Here is a 19,334-nt window from a genome sequence, read left to right as displayed (position 1 = left end):
TTTGACTATCTGGACTGGTCTTTCGTTGCTGACCTTATGTCTGCTATGGGCTTTGGTGCTCGGATGTCTCGTCTGATCTACACCATTAGTGCTGCGGCGTCTTCGCGAGTCATGCTGAACGGAGGTGTTACTGAGCCATTTGTCCTTGCCCGTTCTGTCAGACAGGGGTGCCCTTTGAGCCCTTTATTCTTTGCCCTTGCGACACATCCAGTTCTTTCCATGTTATCACATATGGCCGCCTCTTCCCAGTTGGCCGGACTGTCGCTTCCTACAGGACAACACTTCATTAGCCAATCCCTGGGGGATGATACTTTTATGATTTTGCGTGTGGACAAGGATAACCTTCGAAAAGCATTGGATATTTGGGGTCTCTTTGGTCAGGCGTCAGGCCTTCATATCAATGCGCTCAAATCAGCCATTCTAATCTGCACGGAGTCGGATTTGTAGTCCTTGGACTGGCAGGGTCTGGTTGTTCCTCGAGGTTCCATTGTCAGGCATCTTGGATACCCTTTGGGTGTTGATGTTCCCCCAAAGCAGCTTCTGCAGTGGATTTCTCAGAAAATGGTGGCCAAGTTTATGCATTGGAAGTCTCAGGCCTGGCCTTTTCATGTTCGCCTCAAAGTAGCCCAGATAATTATGTTGCCAATGCTCACATATTTCTTGCCATTGTTGCCCTGGACTCCTACGACTCTGAATGCTCTCACTCAGTCTATTCGCTTCATGCTATGGAAGAAGGACTCATTGCATGCAGGTATTTCCTGGATCTCGTGGTCGCATGTGTGCACCCCCAAATGCATGGGTGGCGGAGCTATTTTAGATGCCCAAACTCACATGCAGGCACTCCGTTGGTCCCTTTTCCGCGCCATGTGCTCGGATGATCATCATCCGTGGGTCGCTATCGCCCGTTATTTCCTCGAGGGCCATGGGCTTCGGCATGGCAATACCCAACTCCGGAGTTCTTGGTGGCACGTTCTTAATGCTGATTCGCAGTTTTCCAGTTCTTCTTCATCGTTGCTTACTCATTTGGTGTGTTCCTGGAAACACGTCCTTCAAAAGGCTCAGTGGCACCCAACGGAGGATCGCCTGGCTACTAACTCTTTTCAATTGGAATTACTGGGAGTCTCGCGTTTACTTTCGTGGGAAGGTAAACATGAGCTTCGACCACAATTCAACCGGATGGCACGTTTGGGCTTGTCTTCAGTTGCGGATGCCACCCTTGCCAGTCGCAATGTGCTTATATCGTTTCGTACTGCTAGGAGGCTTTTCAGGATCCCTCGTGGATATAGGCCTTTATGGGAACAGCTTTTGACGGTGCTCCAGAGCAGACAACCCTTTCCTGCTCTTGCTTTGGATCATCCCTGGCAGGATTGGGACCTACAAGGCCGGCTGCATTTGAGCAAAGATTCTGCTAACCAAGTGTATCATCTTCTGATTAAAGATAATCAATGGCTAGTTACTAAAGCGAATGCTTTATGGGGATTGCGTAAATCCCGGTCATGGTGGAGGGCAACTGTGATGGAGGGCTGGGTCAACAAGACACCCTTTAAATAGAAAGTCTTTCTTTGGAGAGTGATGATTGGGGGTCTTCCGCTTGCTTCGGCTCTTTCCAAGCGACGAATCTCCAATGGCACCTGTTTGTTTTGCACCACTACTATGGAATCCGCCCGCCACCGATTTATTTCTTGCCCCGTCGCTAAGAAAGTCTGGTTATTTTGGTCAGTCGTTTGGCGAGGGGTGGTTGGTATCACAGTACGCCCCTTTGATTGGGTTTTGGGCCAGCCCAAATACCCTACTCCGGCACAGCCACATATGAAGCTCATGTATCACTTTCTTCGATACTGGGGCTGTTGGCATAACTGGACCATTCGGAATGCTTTTCTGTTTGACTCCGCCCATAATGTTCAGCGGCATATTGTGAGGCTTAAGGGCCTCTTGTATTGGCAGTTAGCTCTTCTCCATCGTTCTGATTTGCTCTCTACGGAGGACTTCCGTCCTTGGCATATGGCAATTTCCTCCGCATCCTTGCCATGAAATTGTAACTTGTAGTACTTAGCACCTCTTCACATGATGGCTTGGATTGTCGTCATCTATCTTGTAATCAAGTAATCTTGTATTTTTTTCGTAATTAATACAATTACCTTTTATGAAAAAAAAAAAGAGAGGCGACCCGCACCAAACTCCCGTAAGCATAATACAGAGAGAGAAGACAACAGTATGGCTGGCCTGGATATGGTGCTGTGCACGGAGGAGATGCCTCCGGGTTCTGAACTGCCGCCTGTGGGCAAACGCTCCAAGCATACTTCTTACGAGCCAATGGGTCCTCAGGAACGTTCCTATGCGCAGGTTGCCTCTGATCCTGTGGATTCGCAGGAGATTGACTGGGAGCATTTGTTGGACTTTGCCAATACTCTGCTTGGCGATTATGTCCAGCATATAATGAAACTTTTTCTGACGCGGGAACTGATGACGTGCTGGAAGCCACGGTTGACCCGAAATCAGTCTTGCGGTATTTTTCGGTGTTTTATGACCGTGCCGTTATACTTTTCTTCATTGACAGGATCGCAGTGCTTTCACATATTCGCTAGTGGATGCACCATTTATTGCAAGGGGAGTGTGTTGAGGAGATCTTCCTTGGACCTCGCGGCTTTTATGAGGTACTGTTGAAATCGGAAACACATCGAGCTAATCTCCTGTCCAAGTTGCCATTATTCTTTGATCGCCACTTGGTCCATGTTGTACCATGGCGCCCTATGTGAGACTTCCAGCGTCTGCTTCAACGAGAATGCCCGGTGTGGGTGGAAGTGGAAAATTGTTCGGCGGTCTATTGGCCATTGTTGAAGGATGCGATGGCAGTTTTGGGAACAGTGTTGGTTTCCCCAAGCCTCAGGGCTATGAATCGAAACCGTTTATGCATGTTATGGGACACGGCCAGGAAAAGGCCTGCGTGGCTTCGCCTCAATTGTTTTGGCATGCATCCTTTGCATTTTCGCTTGAAATGGGGCAACTTTGCAGGACACTGCTTTTCATGTGGTTAATTGGGGCATTTTATGGCCGAATGCCCCGAAAGACAACCGTTTTCCGAGGATGCGCATGTGCTGCTGCCTAAGGATGACATGGTGCTTGATGCCCCGGCACAGGAGGCACTTCAGCCACCTAATGTCGTGGATAAAGGCAAACAACAGGTCCTGGGTTTGGATTCCCGTAGCACTGATTGGATTGAGGCACGTAAAAAAAAAGGTAAAAAGTTGGATGCAGGCCTGGCGGATCCTGGGCCTAATGCTTCACAGGATTCCGTGCGCACGTATATGCGCAAGAAAGAAATGTTCACTTCACCGCATGCTGCGCGTACTATGGCCCCATCTGCCCCCCGTAATCAGTCTACAAGGAAAGTCTATACAGACGGTCCCAAGGGCCCACCTGCTAAGCTGGCGTTTGATACAAAAGATAATGTGATTACACCCTGGGATCGGCATTATCCCCGCCCCACTCCCAAGGCAGTGGATTTTCCTTCTACCTCTAAAGCAGGTCGCCAGAATTCGTTTGCAGTATTGGCTGATTTTCTGGATGAGGGTGTCCTGGATGCTCTCGTGGAAAAGGTGAAATCGAGGCAACGGGCGCCTCGTTTCTGACTTCCTTTTTTTGAAGATATATGAAGATAGCCACGTGGAATGTGCGAGGCATTTGCTCTCGCCATAAGAAACATGCCATGTGGACTGTCTTGCATGAGAACCAGTGGGATGTATTGTGTGCAGTTGAGCACAAAAGTCACGGTGAAGCATGAAAAGTTGTGGATTGTCATGGATTCCATCTGTTTTATGCAGGGACACATGCTACGCACTATTCGGGCGTGCTGATGATTGTCCATGAGAAATACCAGCCTGTTCTTGTTAAAAATGATGTACAGGGCCGCTTTCTGGTAATCGAAGTCTTATTTGAAGGAGAGATTTTATGGTTGCTGGGCCTCTATGCTCCGAATGATCCCGCATCCCGATGGGATCTTTGGTCGACTTTGCAGGGCTCGATGTCACTTGGCCGAAGGGGGTTTTTGATGGGAGATTTCAATATGTGTGTCGACTCTTCTCAGTCCACTTCAGGGCATTCGGTAATGGATGCGCCGGAAAGCCGGGTGTGGAATTCCTTTGCTTTGCGCGTACTTAAGCAAGATCTTTGGTCGTGGCTTCACCCTTCTTTTTCAGGATTTACTTTTCATTCCGCACAATATGCAACTACTTGGTCGCGGTTGGACCGAATGTATATCATGCAGGGGGATGATTTTCTTCCCGAGATGTTGGAAATGAAGGTCTTGCAGCAATATGCATTGTTGGACCATTTCCCCCTCCAGCTTGAGATGCGGGCACAACCTATTGCACCTTTTATGCAGTTGCTGGATAGGCTCCCTTTACATTTCAACTCCTCTTATTTGAAGCATCCAATTTTTCAGGGCTATATGCAGCAATTGATGGAGAGGTTTTTATTGGACTTCGCCTGTGAGGGCTTGGCTTCATTTGCACGGCTGCTCTCTAATGTGCAGCGGGTTGCTCGGCAGTATGGGATCCATCATGCCTCTCTTTGTCGGCGACGTCGACATGCAGCAGAGGACTTACTGGCTTTGGTCCGTTCGTTGCTCGTGGATACCCCAGATGATGATTTTCTGCTGTCATTGGACATGCGTTTGGCCCATCTTATTCAAATGTTTCAGTTGAAATCTTATCAGTAGGCCAAGCTGCATAACTTGATTGACACATTGCAAGATAGTGCCTGCCAGTCTCATAAGTTCTTTCGCGCCTTGCATGCTTCTCCTGCTTGCGAAAATATGACTAGACTCCAGGATTCGGAAGGTCGCATGGTCACTGATCCGCAGACCATTGTCAACATGTGCAGAAATTATTTTATTGAACTTCTTGGTTCTTCTCCCTCGCCTTCTAGCCAGGTTACGCATGCCCGCTCGGTCTTCTATCATCTGGTCCACCAGCAGGTTCCACTTGATATGCAAGCCACCTTGGAGGCGGATATTTGCGAGGAGGAGGTTATGGATGTTTTGTTACACCTGCCTAAGGATAAAAGTCCTGGTTGGGATGGTCTCACTAATGAATTCTTTGAGAACTCGGCCACGCAGCTGGTAAAGCCATTGGCGGTTATGTTTCAGCAGGTTTGGGAAACAGGGGTCATGCCTTCCTCATGGAAAGAAGGCCTTATCAAACTGATTCCAAAGGTCCCTTCGCCGTCAATGCTGCAACACTGGAGTCAATTTCTTTGATGGGCTTGATGTATAAAATCTTCTCCAAAGTGCTCGTGAATCGGCTTCACAAGTACCTTCCAACTATTGTGCATCTTCTCCAATATGGTTTCATAAAGGGCCGCAACATTCTGCATAATATCTTAAATGTGCAAATGGCTATTGACTATGCGTGGCACTCCAGTCAAGAAGTGGTATTGATTCAATTGGACTTGGAAAAGGCTTTTGACTATGTGGACTGGTCTTTCATTGCAGATCTTATGTCTGCTATGGGTTTTGGTACTCGGATGTCCCGATTGATCTACACCATTAGTGCTGCGGCTTCTTCAAGAGTTATGCTCAATGGTGGGGTTACAGAGCCATTTGTCCTTCCACGCTCGGTCAGATATGGTTGCCCTTTGAGCCCTCTCTTCTTTGCCCTGGCGACTCACCTGGTCCTTTCAATGTTATCCTCAATGGCGGCTTCTGCTCAGCTGGCAGGATTGTCTCTTCCTTTGGGGCAGCACTTCATTAGCCAATCTTTGGTTGATGACACCTTTATGATTTTGCGGGCGGACAGGGACAACATTCGAAAGCCATTAGATGTTTGGATGCTCTTTGGTCAGGCCTCTGGTCTTCGCATCAATGCCTTTAAGTCAGCCATACTTAGTTGCACGGAGCCTGATTTACAGTCATTAGACTGGCAGGGCCAGGTGGTTTCCCGTGGCTCTATTGTTAGGCATCTTGGATACCCATTAGGGGTGGATGTACGGCCAAAGGACCTACTGGAGTGGATTTCACAAAAACTGGCGGTGAAGTTTATGTATTGGAAGTCGCAAGCGTGGCCATTCCATGTCTGCCTCAAAGTGGCTCAGACAATTATGCTACCAATGCTAACGTATTTCCTGCCATTGTTGCCGTGGATGCCTACTACTTTGAAGGCTCTCACTCATCCCATTCGTTTCATGCTATGGAAGAAGGATTCACTGCAGGCAGGTATTTCGTGGATTTCATGGTCACATACATGTACCCCTAAATGCATGGGTGGTGGAGCTATTTTGGATGCAGAAACTCATATGCTGGCTCTTCGTTGGTCTCTTTTTCGTGCCATGTGTGTGGATCATCACCCGTGGACCATTATAGCCCGTTATTTTCTTGAGGACAGTGGGCTACGCCATGGTAATACACGACTTCGGGCCTCCTGGTGGCATGTCCTTAATGCTGACTCTCGATTTTCCAATCCCTCTTCCTCTCTGTTACTTCACTTGGTCGGCTTTTGGAAAGTGGTGCTCCAAAAGGCCCGTTGGCATCCAGTGGGGGATCGCTTGCAGACTAACTCCTTTCAGCTGGAATTGTTGGCAGTATCGAGATTACTTTCATGGGAAGACAAACATCAGCTCAGACCGAGATTTAACCGCATGGCCCGTTTAGGTGTGACTTCGATTGCCGATGCTACCCTTGCCACTCGCAATGTCCTCGCATCGTTTCGGACTGCTAGAAGACTTTTCAGGATCCCGCGTGGATACCGTGGTTTACCCAAACTGCAAACTACCCTTCAATTTCCAAATTTTGTCTAGAAGTTCCAATACAAGTTGGGGAACGAAACTTGGAGAGAATAATATTTTGAATAGAAAACATTGTAAAGGTCATTATTTTTCTGAAATGAACTATTCAAAAGGAATTGGTTTACTTTGTTTTTGTGTCGCGAATTAAGGGCATGTAACGAATTTGTATCAGGAGATAATTCAAGGAAGATGATTTTATATGTTGAACCTAAAGTGGTAGGTAATTAAATAACTAAAACTACTCTCTCGAGGGAAGCGGGAGGATGGACAGATCCAGATCTATGAAAGAGAGAGCCATATTTTATAGTAGTTGTTTGGCTTTGACTTGTGCTTCATAGGATTTTCATGGTTGGCGAGAAGGCACGATGCAAGACTGTTATACTTTCTGTTTTGGATGGCTTGAAGGCCTAATGTAAACATTTCATACATTGATATACACTCGTTTAGGAGAAAAAGAGAGGGGGGCTTGGCAACTTTCTTTTTTTGCACCGGGGTGGGGGGGGGGGTGGCGGCGAAGAGAGAGAGAGAGAGAGGGTATATCTCAATTGGTTAAGTTAAATAGGGTGGTGACCAAAAGGTCTTCGGTTCAACTCCTACAGCTTGCACAATCATTTGGTATGGGTGTTACAAAAAGGGAGAATGGAACCTGATTTAGTGGGTTAATAAAAACAACTGCCTTACCACTAGAGTAAGCACTTGATTACTGGTCCACAAAAAGAGAGAGAGAGGGTGGGGGGGGGGGCTTGGAATTGCGTATTCATCTTGGAAGTTGGAAGACAGAGAGTGAGAGGCTTGAAATAATGATAGTAAACATAAGGCTTGGAAGCTAGAAGATATTGTACGTTCTAGTCTTCATGGGCAATAAATAGCCATTTTTTGGTATGAATTAGTATGGACACGCATGGTACGAACCGTATGGAGCAAACCAGTCGATACGTAGTATGAATGCAACTATGAGCATTGCAAGACTTACATGTCCAAGATTCCTGGTGTGAAGGCATCATCATGTATGGCATAGACACAATCCAATCTAGACCATGTAGCTATATTTTGTGCCAAATGAAAATGAATCTTGGATAAGATGGACTAAGGTAGGACCAAAGATCTTGTTTAAGAACATCCAAAGCAAGCTCATGCTAGACATAACTCTTAGGAGCATCCATCACCGAATGCTCAGAGGTAGACCATGATGCATCAAGACACATATTGAGTCAATATGTTGAGTCAAAACATTTGTTGGAATGGAGCTCCCGAAAGATGGAGGGTAAATTTGTTTATTGGAAAACATAGGCTTTGGCCCTTTCATGTACGCCTCAAGGCGGCACAAGCCATGATGCTACCCACACTTACTTTTTGCCACTTCAACCTCGGAATACTACTTCCTTGACTGCTCTTACCAAACACATCCGTTTCATGTTGTGGAAAAAGGACTCCTTGCATCATGCATCTCTTGGATTTCTTGGAGCTATGTCTACACTCGAAAGAGCATGGGTGGTTGGGCGATTTTGAATGCACAGACCCATATGGTGGTACTTCGTTGGTCTCTCTTCAAAGCAACATGTAGTGATTATCATCCTTGGGTCTTTATAGTCTGCTTCTTCTCAAAATACTGAGGTAAGACGTACATGGTAGTGCCAGCACATAGGTATTAAGGTGGCATGTTCTTAATTCTAATGTCCACTTTTCCACATCCTTCTCCCTTTTGGTGAATCATTTAGTCTATTCTTGGTGGCTAACTCTTTAGAAGGTCTATTGGTATCTATCTTACAGAGGATCGTTTGGCAACAAATTGCTTTCAGGTGTGATTGCCGGTAGTGGCTATGCTAATGCCACTTTGATGAGCCAAGGGGTGTTGATGTCCTTCCATACCATCAAGAGACTCTTCCAGATTTCTCATGGATACTAGGACTTATGGGGACGGATTGAAAGGGTGGTGCAGCATAGACAGCTCTTTCCTCCACTTATCTAATTTTCCTTTGCAAGATTGGGATCTTGCTAAGCATCTTAATTTTCAAAAGGCTCCGGCAAACGAGGTGTATCGTCTCTTGATTAAGGACAATCACTAGCGGTTACTAAAGCCAGTGCAATTTGGGGTATGTATAAATCTAAGGCTTGGTGGAAAATGATAGTGATGGAAGAATGGTTGAACAAGACCCCATTTAAATCCAAGCTTGCTCTTTGGAGATTGATCATTGGTGGGCTTTCCCTTGCTTTGGCCCTTTCAAAGCGCCGAATTTCAAATGGCAACTACTTTTTTTGTACAACCAGTGTGGAATCTTCGCATTATAGATTTAGTTCATGCCCTTTGGCAAAGAAAATATGGACTCTCTTGTCAAATATTTGGCGAGCTATTGTTGACCCATTTCTACACCCTTTCGATTGAGTTTTTGCGAGGGCAAAATACTTCACCTTGGCACAGCCACGTATGAAGATCTTGTTCCATTTTTCAGATTTAGGGTTGTTGGTATATTTGGCTCACTTGGAATGTTTTTGTCTTTGACTTCGCCACAAGTGTCTGGGGACACATTGCTAGACTCAAGGGTCTTCTACACTAGCAGTTAGATCTTGTGCAGCATGTTGATCTTCTACCTATGGAGAATTTAGCTCCTTGGTATACAACAATCTCTTCTACATCTTCGCCATGACTTTTGTATCTTTCCTGCGATCTGACTTTTGTATGCCTTTTGTGATTTGATATAATATAAACTACTCATTACAAGGAGAGAGAGAGAGAGAGAGAGAGAGAGAGAGAGAATGGCGGAACTGTGGACATGATCCCCCTGTCAGCGCTTGTGCTTCCCTTGACTAGCGGGTGTGCGAATTTGCTTCAAGTGCTGCTTGAGCTCCCCCGTGTGTCCTGCGTATGGTCTGTTTTTTGCACTGTTCAAGCCCTGCCTCAACACACCTACAATCAGTCATCAACTTGCAGTGCAAACAGTCATGCGACCAGACTTTCCTGCGGTGCCTTGCTCTACGTCCGAGTAAGAGGACCTACGCTAACTGTCAGATAGAGCAAGGACTGGCAGCGTCGACCTTCTGCCCCTCGTCACTTGCGTGTCAAGGCCCTAGTGCCATCTAGCTTGCGTCTTGTCTTTCCTACCATTGGGTGGACCTACACACGCCATCAGATTGAGCTGGAACTTTCAACGTTGACCCCCTGCCCTAGAACGTTTGGCCACGCTGCACACACAGATTGATTTGTCGTGTGCTCCTTTCCTCCTGTGGGGGCTCGGTTGTCAAAAAGAGAGAGAGAGAGAGAGAGAGAAGAGAGGAGGAGCGATGGTGACTCTGCTCGTGACGGGACGTTTCCTGCTGCCGCGATCTTCCCTGCACCTCCTGCTCGTCTAGGGCAGCGCCTCGACCCAGGTTCGAATGTGCACATAGAGCGAGAGAGAGAGAGAGAGAGAGAGAGAGAGCCGGTCACCTGCTCGTCGTCTGCTCCTGATGCCCCTCGCCTGCCCATCTGCAGTCCCGCCTGCACGTTTGCAGTCCCGCCTGCTCCTGACGCCCCTCGCCTGCCCATCGCCTGCTCCATCGTCTGCTCGTGACGCCCCTCGCCTATCACGTTGCTTGCCCCGTCGCCTGCCCCGCCGCCTGCACTGTCGCCTGTCTCTGAAGCTCTGCACCTGCGTTTCGCCTGCGCTTCGTCCTTTTGCCCTGCGCGTTACGGTTTCGGTTGCCGCCTGGCCGCTGCCCTGCGACTCCGACTGTCCCCCTCTGTCATCGACTGCCCGCCGTGTGCTCCACCCTCCTGCCCCTGCACTGTTAGGGTTGTGCCCTGCCGCGCGCCCTCTTGGGACAGGTTGCGACTGCGGAGGACAAGGTTGCGTTTCCCGCTATCCACCGTGCGTCAATCCTCCTTCGAGATCAGATTGTGATACACGATGGCTGGTTTGGATCTGGATTTCATAGACCAAACGGTGGGAGCACTTGGCCTGGATTCTGATACTGAGGAACCTGAGGATATGGTTCCGTGCACCGAAGAGATGTCCCTTGGTCCTGACATCCAGCCTGCGGGTAAACGTACCAAGCATACTTCGGAAGAGATAGGTCTTCATCAGGATCGTTCCTATTCTCAGGTTGCTTTGGATTCTGTGGACTCTCAGGATGTTGACTGGGAGCATTTGCTAGAATTTGCCAACACTCTGCTTGGCGATTATGTTCAACATAATCAGGAAGTCTTTTCTAACTGTGCACCTGACAATGTTCTGAAAGCCACCGTGGACCCAAAAACTGTCCTACGCTCCTTTTTAGTGTTTTATGATCGCGCTGTCATACTCTTCTTCACTGGTCGAATCTCGCTACTTTCCCGTATTCGCCAGTGGCTGCAGAGTCTGCTACAAGGGGAATGTGTTGAAGAGATTTTTGTTGGGTCCCGAGGTTTTTTTGAGGTCCTGTTGAAATCTGAGACGCACCGTGCTGCTCTCCTGTCTAAACTGCCTTTGTTTTTTGATCGCCGGTTGGTTCATGTGGTTCCATGGCGCCCAATGGTAGATTTTCAACGTCTGCTGCAACGTGAATGCCCTGTGTGGGTAGAAGTGGAAAATTGTCTGGCTATTTATTGGCCACTATTGAAGGATGCTATGGCCGCTGTGGGCACTGTTCTGGTCCCTCCCAGTCTCAGGGCTGTGAATCACAACCGCTTGTGTATGTTATGGGACACTGCAAGGAAAAGGCCTGCTTGGTTACGTCTCAATTGCTAAGGCATGCATCCGTTACACTTTCGTTTGAAATGGGGCAATTTTGCAGGACATTGCTTTTCCTGTGGACAGTTGGGGCATTTTATGGCCGAATGCCCGGAGCAGCAACACACTTCAGATGTTGGCCATGTTGCGCCGCCCATGGAAGATATGGTGTGTGATGCTCTGTCACTGGACACTATCCACCCACCTCAAGTTCTGGCCAAAGGTAAACAACAGGTTTCGGGTCTGGATTCCCGTGCCACTGATTGGGTTGAAGTACGTGCAAAAAAAGGCAAAAGGGTTGTTGCTAGCATGGAGAATACTGTGCCTACTACCTCACAAGATTCCATGCGTACATATATGTGTAGGAAGGAAATGTTGTCTTCCGAGCGCTCTGCTCGTGCTATGGTTTCCTCTACCCCCCCGTCCTCAGACCGCCAGGAAAATGTATTCGGATCGTCCAAAGGGTCCACCTGCTAAGCTGGCTTTTGATACCAGAGGCAACGTCATTACCCCGTGGGACCGTCATTATCCCCGTTCCAACCCCAAGCCAGCAGATATGCCGTCTACTTCCAAATCTGGTCCTCAGAACTCTTTTGCGGTGTTGGCGGATTTCTTGGACGAGGGAGTCCTGGACATTCTCGCCGACGAAGTCAAATCGAGGCAAGTTGTGCCTCGTACCTGATTTTGTTTTGAATACACATGAAAATAGCCACATGGAATGTGTGAGGAATTTGTTCTCGACACAAGCAACATGCCATGTGGACTGTATTGTATGAGAATCAGTGGGATGTCCTGTGCGTTGTTGAGCACAAGTCATGGTGAAGCCGGAAAAGTTGTGGATTGCCATGGCTTTCGTTTGCTCTATGCAGGGACACAGGCCATGCATTATTCGGGTGTGCTCATGATTGTACATGACAAATATCAGCCTGTTCTTATTAAAAATGATGTTCATGGCTGCTTTTTGGTGATTGAAATTTTATTCGAAGGGGAAATCTTATGGTTACTTGGCCTCTATGCTCCGAATGATTCAATATCTCGTCGGGAGCTTTGGCAGACTTTGCAGACCTCCTTGTCACTTGGCAGACGGGGCTTTTTCATGGGGGATTTCAATATGTGTGTTGATTCTTCCCAGTCCACATCAGAGCATTCAGTAATGGATGCGCCAGAAAGTCGTATGTGGCATGAGTTGGCTCTTGCTGTTCTTAAGTAAGATCTCTGGTCCTGGCTACACCCGTCTTCTACAGGGTTTACTTTCCATTCTGCCCAGTATGCAACAACATGGTCGCGGTTGAACTGTATATATATCATGCAGAATGATGATTTTCTTCCCGAGATGCTCGAAATAAAAGTGTTGCAGCAATATGCCTTGTTGGACCATTTTCCTCTGCAGCTCGAGCTGCTTGCACAACCCATTGCACCTTTCAAGCAATTTTTGGAGAGACTCCCTTTGCGTTTCAACTCGTCTTACTTGAAGCATGCAATCTTTCAGGGCTATATGCAGCAATTGATTGACAGATTCTTCTTGGACTTCTCCTCTCGGGGCACTGCGTCATTTGAAAGATTGCTCTCTAATGTGCAGCGGGTTGCTCGGCAATATGGGATCTATCATGCCTCTCTTTGTCGGCGGCGTCGACAGGCAATGGAGGACCTGCTGGTTTTGGTTGGTTCTCTGCTGGTGGACACTCCGGATGATGCATTTCTGCTCGCACTGGCCATGCGGGTGGCTGATCTTATTAAAGAGTTCCAGTTGAAATCATATCAGCAGGCCAAATTGCAACATCTGACGTAGACTTTGCAAGATAGTGCGTGTCAGACCCATAAGTTCTTTCGAGATCTCCACGCCTCTCCTGCTCGAGAGAATATGACCAGACTCGAGGATGCAGAAGGCCACCTTTTCTTGGATCCGCAGACTATTGTGCATATGTGCAGGAATTATTTCCGCGACCTTCTCGGTTCCACTTCTCCACCTTCAGCCCAAATTACTCAAGCCCATTCGGCTTTTTATGACCTCGTCCACAATCAGCTTCCGTAGGACATGCAAGCTACTATGGAGTCAAATATTTGTGAGGCACAGGTTATGGACGTCTTGTTACACTTGCCCAAGGATAAAAGTCCGGGTTGGGATGGTCTCACCAATGAGTTCTTTGAAGCTTTTGCTACCCAACTGGCGAAACCATTGCAGGCTTTGTTTCAGCTGGTGTGGGAAACAGGGATCAGGCCTTCCTCATGGAAAGAAGGACTTATTAAACTGCTTCCAAAAGTTCCTTCGCCATCTACGTTGACACAGTGGCGCCCAATTTCTTTGATGGGTTCAATGTACAAAATCTTTTCCAAAGTAATGGCGAATCAGCTCCATAAGCATCTCCCTACCATTGTGCACCCTCTCCAGTATGGTTTCATTAAGGGCCAAAATATTTTGCACAATGTATTGAATGCTCAACTGGCAATTGATTATGCAAGGCATTCTAATCAGGAGGTAGTACTGATTCAACTGGACCTGAAAAAGGCTTTTGACTATCTGGACTGGTCTTTCATTGCTGAACTTATGTCTGCTATGGGCTTTGGTGCTCGGATGTCTCGTCTAATCTACACCATTAGTGTTGCGGCGTCTTCGCGAGTCATGCTGAACGGAGGTGTTTCTGAGCCATTTTTCCTTGCCCGCTCTGTCAGACAGGGGTGCCCTTTGAGCCCTCTATTCTTTGCCCTTGCGACACATCCAGTTCTTTCGATGTTATCTCATATGGCAGTCTCTTCTCAGTTGGCCGGACTGTCGTTTCCTACAGGACAGCACTTCATTAGCCAATCCCTAGCGGATGATAGCTTTATGATTTTGCGTGCGGACAAGGATAACCTTCGAAAAGCATTGGATGTTTAGGGTCTCTTTGGTCAGGCATCCGGCCTTCGTATCAATGCACTCAAATCAGCCATTCTCAGCTGCACGGAGTCGGATTTGCAGTCCTTGGACTGGCAGGGTCTGGTTGTTCCTCGTGGCTCCATTGTCAGGCATCTTGGATACCCTTTGGGTGTTGATGTTCCTCCAAAGCAGCTTCTGCAGTGGATTTCTCAGAAAATGGTGGCTAAGTTTATGTATTGGAAGTCTCAGGCCTGGTCCTTCCATGTTTGCGTCAAAGTAGCCCAGACAATTATGTTGCCAATGCTCACATATTTCTTGCCATTGTTGCCCTGGACTACTACGACTGTGAATGCTCTTACTCAGTCTATTCGTTTCATGCTATGGAAGAAGGACTCATTGCATGTAGGTATCTCCTGGATCTCTTGGTCGCATGCGTGCACCCCCAAACGCATGGGTGGCGGAGCTATTTTAGATGCCCAAACTCACATGCAAGCACTCCGTTGGTCTCTTTTCCGCGCCATGTGCTCGGATCATCATCCAGGGGTCGATATAGCCCGTTATTTCCTTGAGGGCCATGGGCTTCTGCATGGCAATACCCAAATCCAGAGTTCTTGGTGGCATGTTCTTAATGCTGATTCGCGGTTCTCCAGTTCTTCTTTATCGCTGCTTACTCATTTGGTATGTTCCTGGAAACTGGTCCTCCAGAAGGCTCAGTGGCATCCAGCGGAGGATCGCTTAGCTACTAACTCTTTTCAATTGGAATTGCTGGCAGTCTCGCGTTTACTTTCATGGGAAGGTAAACATGAGCTTAGACCACAAGTCAACCAGATGGCACGTTTGGGCTTGTCTTCAGTTGCGGATGCCACCCTTGCCAGTCGCAATGTGCTTATATCGTTTCGTACAGCTAGGAGGCTTTTCAGGATCCCCTCGTGGATATAGGCCTTTATGGGAACAGCTTTTGAGGGTGCTCCAGAGCAGACAACCCTTTCCTGCCCTTGCTTCCGATCATCCCTGGCAGGATTGGGACGTACAAGGCCGGCTAAATTTAAGCAAAGCTTCTGCTAACCAAGTTTATCATCTTCTGATTAAAGATCATCAATGGCTAGTTACTAAAGCGAATGCTTTATGGGGATTGCGTAAATCCCGATCATGGTGGAGGGCAATGGCTGCATGTGAGGTAGCTTGGTTGCATAAGCTACTTTATGATATGCATCAGTCTACAGATGGGCCAGTTGTCATTTATTGTGACAACATGAGTAGTATACACTTGGCAAATAACCCAGTCTATCATGCTAGAACAAAGCACATTGAGGTGCATTATCACTATGTGCGAGAGAGGGTTTTACTAGGTCTTATTGATCTAGTTTATGTCAGCACAGACGCTGGTTGAATAAGACACCCTTCAAATATAAAGTCTTTCTTTGGAGAGTGATGATTGGTGGTCTTCCGCTTGCTTCAGCTCTTTCCAAGCGACGAATCTCCAATGGCAACTGTTTCCTTTGCACCACTATTGTGGAATCCGCCCGCCACCGATTTATTTCTTGCCCCATCGCTAAGAAAGTCTGGTTATTTTTGTCGGCTGTTTGGCAAGGGGTGGTTGGTTTCACCCTGCACCCCTTTGATTGGGTTTTTGGGCAGCCCAAATACCCCACTCCGGCACAGCCACATATGAAGCTCATGTATCACTTTCTTCAATATTGGGGCTGTTGGCATAATTGGACCATTCGGAATGCTTTTCTTTTTGACTCCGCCTATAATGTTCAGCGGCATATTGCGAGGCTTAAGGGCCTCTTGTATTGGCAGTTAGATCTTCTCTAGCATTCTGATTTGCTCTCTAGGGAGGACTTACAACCTTGGCATATGGCAATTTCCTCCGCGTCTTTGCTATGACGTTGTAACTTGTAGTACTTAGAACCTCTTCACATGATGGCTTAGATTGTCGTCATGTATCTTGTAATCAAGTAATCTTGTATTTTTTTCGTAATTAATACAATTACCTTTTACGAAAAAAAAAAAGAGAGAGAGAGAGGGGGAGGGAGGGATTCAATCAGTTTACAGCTTGGGGAGGGAGAGAGAGAGAGAGAGAGAGAGAGAGAGAGAGAGAGAGAGAGAGAGAGAGAGAGAGAGAGAGAGAGAGAGAGAGAGAGAGAGCTAAGGATGGAGAAGTCGCGATGACGCCTCCTGCTCGTTCCGCCCTGCCGTCGGTTGTTTGACTATCGGCCCTGCCCGCCATCACTCCTGCCCGTTGTCGGCCATCAGACCAGCGGGTCCTGGTTGTTGTCGGTGCCCGTCCGTCCTGTTCGCCATCCGACTTGCCTGCCATCAGGCCTGCTCGTCGGTCCTGTTCGCCATCAGACCCACCCGTTGTTCGACCTGTCCGCCACCGCCTGTCAGTCGCCGCCATCGCCTGTCAACCGCCGTGGTGCTCGCCCCAGGTAACAGCTGGTCTGTGGCAGATTTTTGCAGGGCGCACAGATCTCTTCTTCATCCCAGCGAGAGTTAGCATCCACTGTTCGAGCCTTACCCTACGCCCTTGGGTTCTGCGACTTGCGCACGAAGACAGAGCAGCCCTGCCTTTACACACAGAGAGAGAGAGAGAGAGAGAGAGAGAGAGAGAGAGAGAGAGAGAGAGAGAGTTTGAGTGAGTGAGTGAGCGTTTGTGAGAGAGCAAGAGAGTGAGAGATAGAGAGGGAGGACAGAAACATGGCTGGGCTGGATATGGCTTTCATCGACGAGACGGTGGCAGCCCTTGGTCCGGATTCTGATACGGAGGAACCGGAGGATATGGTTCCTTGCACAAAGGAGATGCCTCCCGGTTTTGACTTTCCGCCTGCGGGCAAATGCTCCAAGCATACGTCCGACGAGACAATGGGTCATCAGGAACGTTCCTATGCGCAGGTGGCCTCTGATTCTGGGGATTCGCAAGAGATTTATTGGGAACATTTGTTGGAGTTTGCCAATACTTTGCTTGGCGATTATGTCCAGCATAATCATGAAACTTTTTCTGACTCCGGAACTTAAGAAGTTCTGGAAGCCACGATGGACCCGAAAACTGTCTTGCGCTCTTTTTCGGTGTTTTATGACCGTGCTGTTATACTCTTCTTCACTAGCAAGATCCCAGTGCTTTCCCATATTCGCCAGTGGCTGCACCATTTACTACAAGGGGAGTGTGTTGAGGGGATCTTTCTTGAGCCCCGAGGCTTCTATGAGGTGCTGCTGAAATCGGAGAAGCATCGGACTGAGCTCCTATCCAAACTGCCATTGTTCTTTGATCGCTGTTTGGTCCATGTTGTGCCATGGCGCTCTATGGCAGACTTTCAGCGCTTGCTTCAACGTGAATGCCTAGTGTGGGTTGAAGTGGAAAATTGTCCGGCTGTCTATTGGCCATTGTTATAGGATGCCATGGCCGTAGTGGGAACGATGCTGATTCCCCCAAGCCTAAGGGCCATGAATCGAAACCGTTTGTGTATGTTATGGGACACTGCAAGGAAAAGGCCTGCGTGGCTTCGCCTTAATTGCTCTGGTATGCATCCTTTGCACTTTCGCTTGAAATGGGGAAACTTTGCAGGACACTACTTTTCGTGTGGAAAATTGGGGCATTTTATGGCCGAATGCCCAGAGCGGCAACCGCCTTCAGAAGATGCGCATGTTGTGCTGCCTATGGATGACATGGTGCTCGATGCTCTGTCACAGGAGGCCACCCAGCCACCTAATGTTTTGGATAAAGGCAAACAACAGGTCCTGGGTTTGGATTCACATAACAATGACTGGCTAGAGGCACGACCCAAAAAAAGGTAAAAAGTTGGATGCTGGCCTGGCTGATTCTGGGCCTAATGTTTCACAAGATTCCGTGCGCACGTATATGCGCAGGAAAGAAATGTTCTCTTCACAGCATGCTGCACGTACTATGGTTCCTTCTGCCCCCCGTAATCAGTCTACGAGCAAAGTATATACAGACGGTGCAAAGGGCCCACCTGCTAAGTTGGCGTTTGATACGAGAGGTAATGTGATTACACCCTGGGATCGTTGTTATCCCCGTTCCACTCCCAAGGCAATGGATATTCCATCTACCTCTAAAGCGGGCCGTCAGAATTCTTTTGCAGTGTTAGCTGATTTTCTGGATGAAGGTGTCCTTGATATTCTGGCAGACAAGGTTAAATCGAGGCAAGCGGTGCCTCGTTCCTGATTTTCTTTTTGAAGATATATGAAGATAGCCACATGGAATGTGCGAGGCATTTATTCTCGCCATAAGCAACATGCCATGTGGACTGTCTTGCATGAGAATCAGTGGGATGTCTTGTGTGCGGTTGAGCACAAGAGTCACTGTGAAGCCGGAAAAGTTGTGGATTGCCATGGGTTTCGCTTGTTTTATGCAGGGACACATGCTATGTACTATTTTGGCGTGCTTATGATTGTCCATGAGAAATACCAGCCTGTTCTTATTAAAAATGATGTTCAAGGCCGTTTTGTGGTAATCGAAGTTTTATTTGAAGGAGAGATCTTATGGTTGCTGGGCCTCTATGCTCCGAATGACCCTTCATCCCGACGGGATCTTTGGAAGACTTTGCAGAGCTCCATGTCACTTGGCAGAAGGGGTTTTTTGATGGGGGATTTCAATATGTGTGTTGACTCTTCTCAGTCCACTTCGGGGCATTCGGTGATGGATGCTCCGGAAAGTCGGGTGTGGAATGCCTTTGCTCTTGAGGTACTTAAGCAAGATCTATGGTCTTGGCTCCACCCTTCCTCTATAGGGTTTACTTTTCATTCCGCACAATATGCAACTACATGGTTGCGGTTGGACCGAATGTATATCATGCAGTATGATGATTTTCTTCCCGAGATGCTGGAAATGAAAGTCTTGCAGCAATATGCCTTGTCGGACCATTTCCCTCTCCAGCTTGAGATACTTGCATAACCCATTGCACCTTTTATGCAGTTGCTGGATAGACTCCCTTTACGTTTCAACTCGTCCCTTCGATTTGATTCTGCAAGGATGACTTCTCCTACCAGCGATG

The 19,334-nt window shown here is 47.8% G+C and overlaps 1 protein-coding gene across 5 annotated transcripts in view; it reads left to right on the top strand.

The window, feature by feature from the left end:
• The window catches only part of LOC148011578 (NOL1/NOP2/sun family protein), a 251,201-nt gene that overhangs the window by 212,102 nt on the left and 19,765 nt on the right, over positions 1–19,334 (top strand). The window lies entirely within an intron of this gene.

This window comes from Lygodium microphyllum, chromosome 28 (genome assembly GCF_053477565.2).
Source record: "Lygodium microphyllum isolate KBCC chromosome 28, Lygodium_microphyllum_v1.1.10, whole genome shotgun sequence".
NCBI lineage: Eukaryota > Viridiplantae > Streptophyta > Polypodiopsida > Schizaeales > Lygodiaceae > Lygodium > Lygodium microphyllum.
This window is presented reverse-complemented; position numbering and strand designations above follow the sequence as displayed.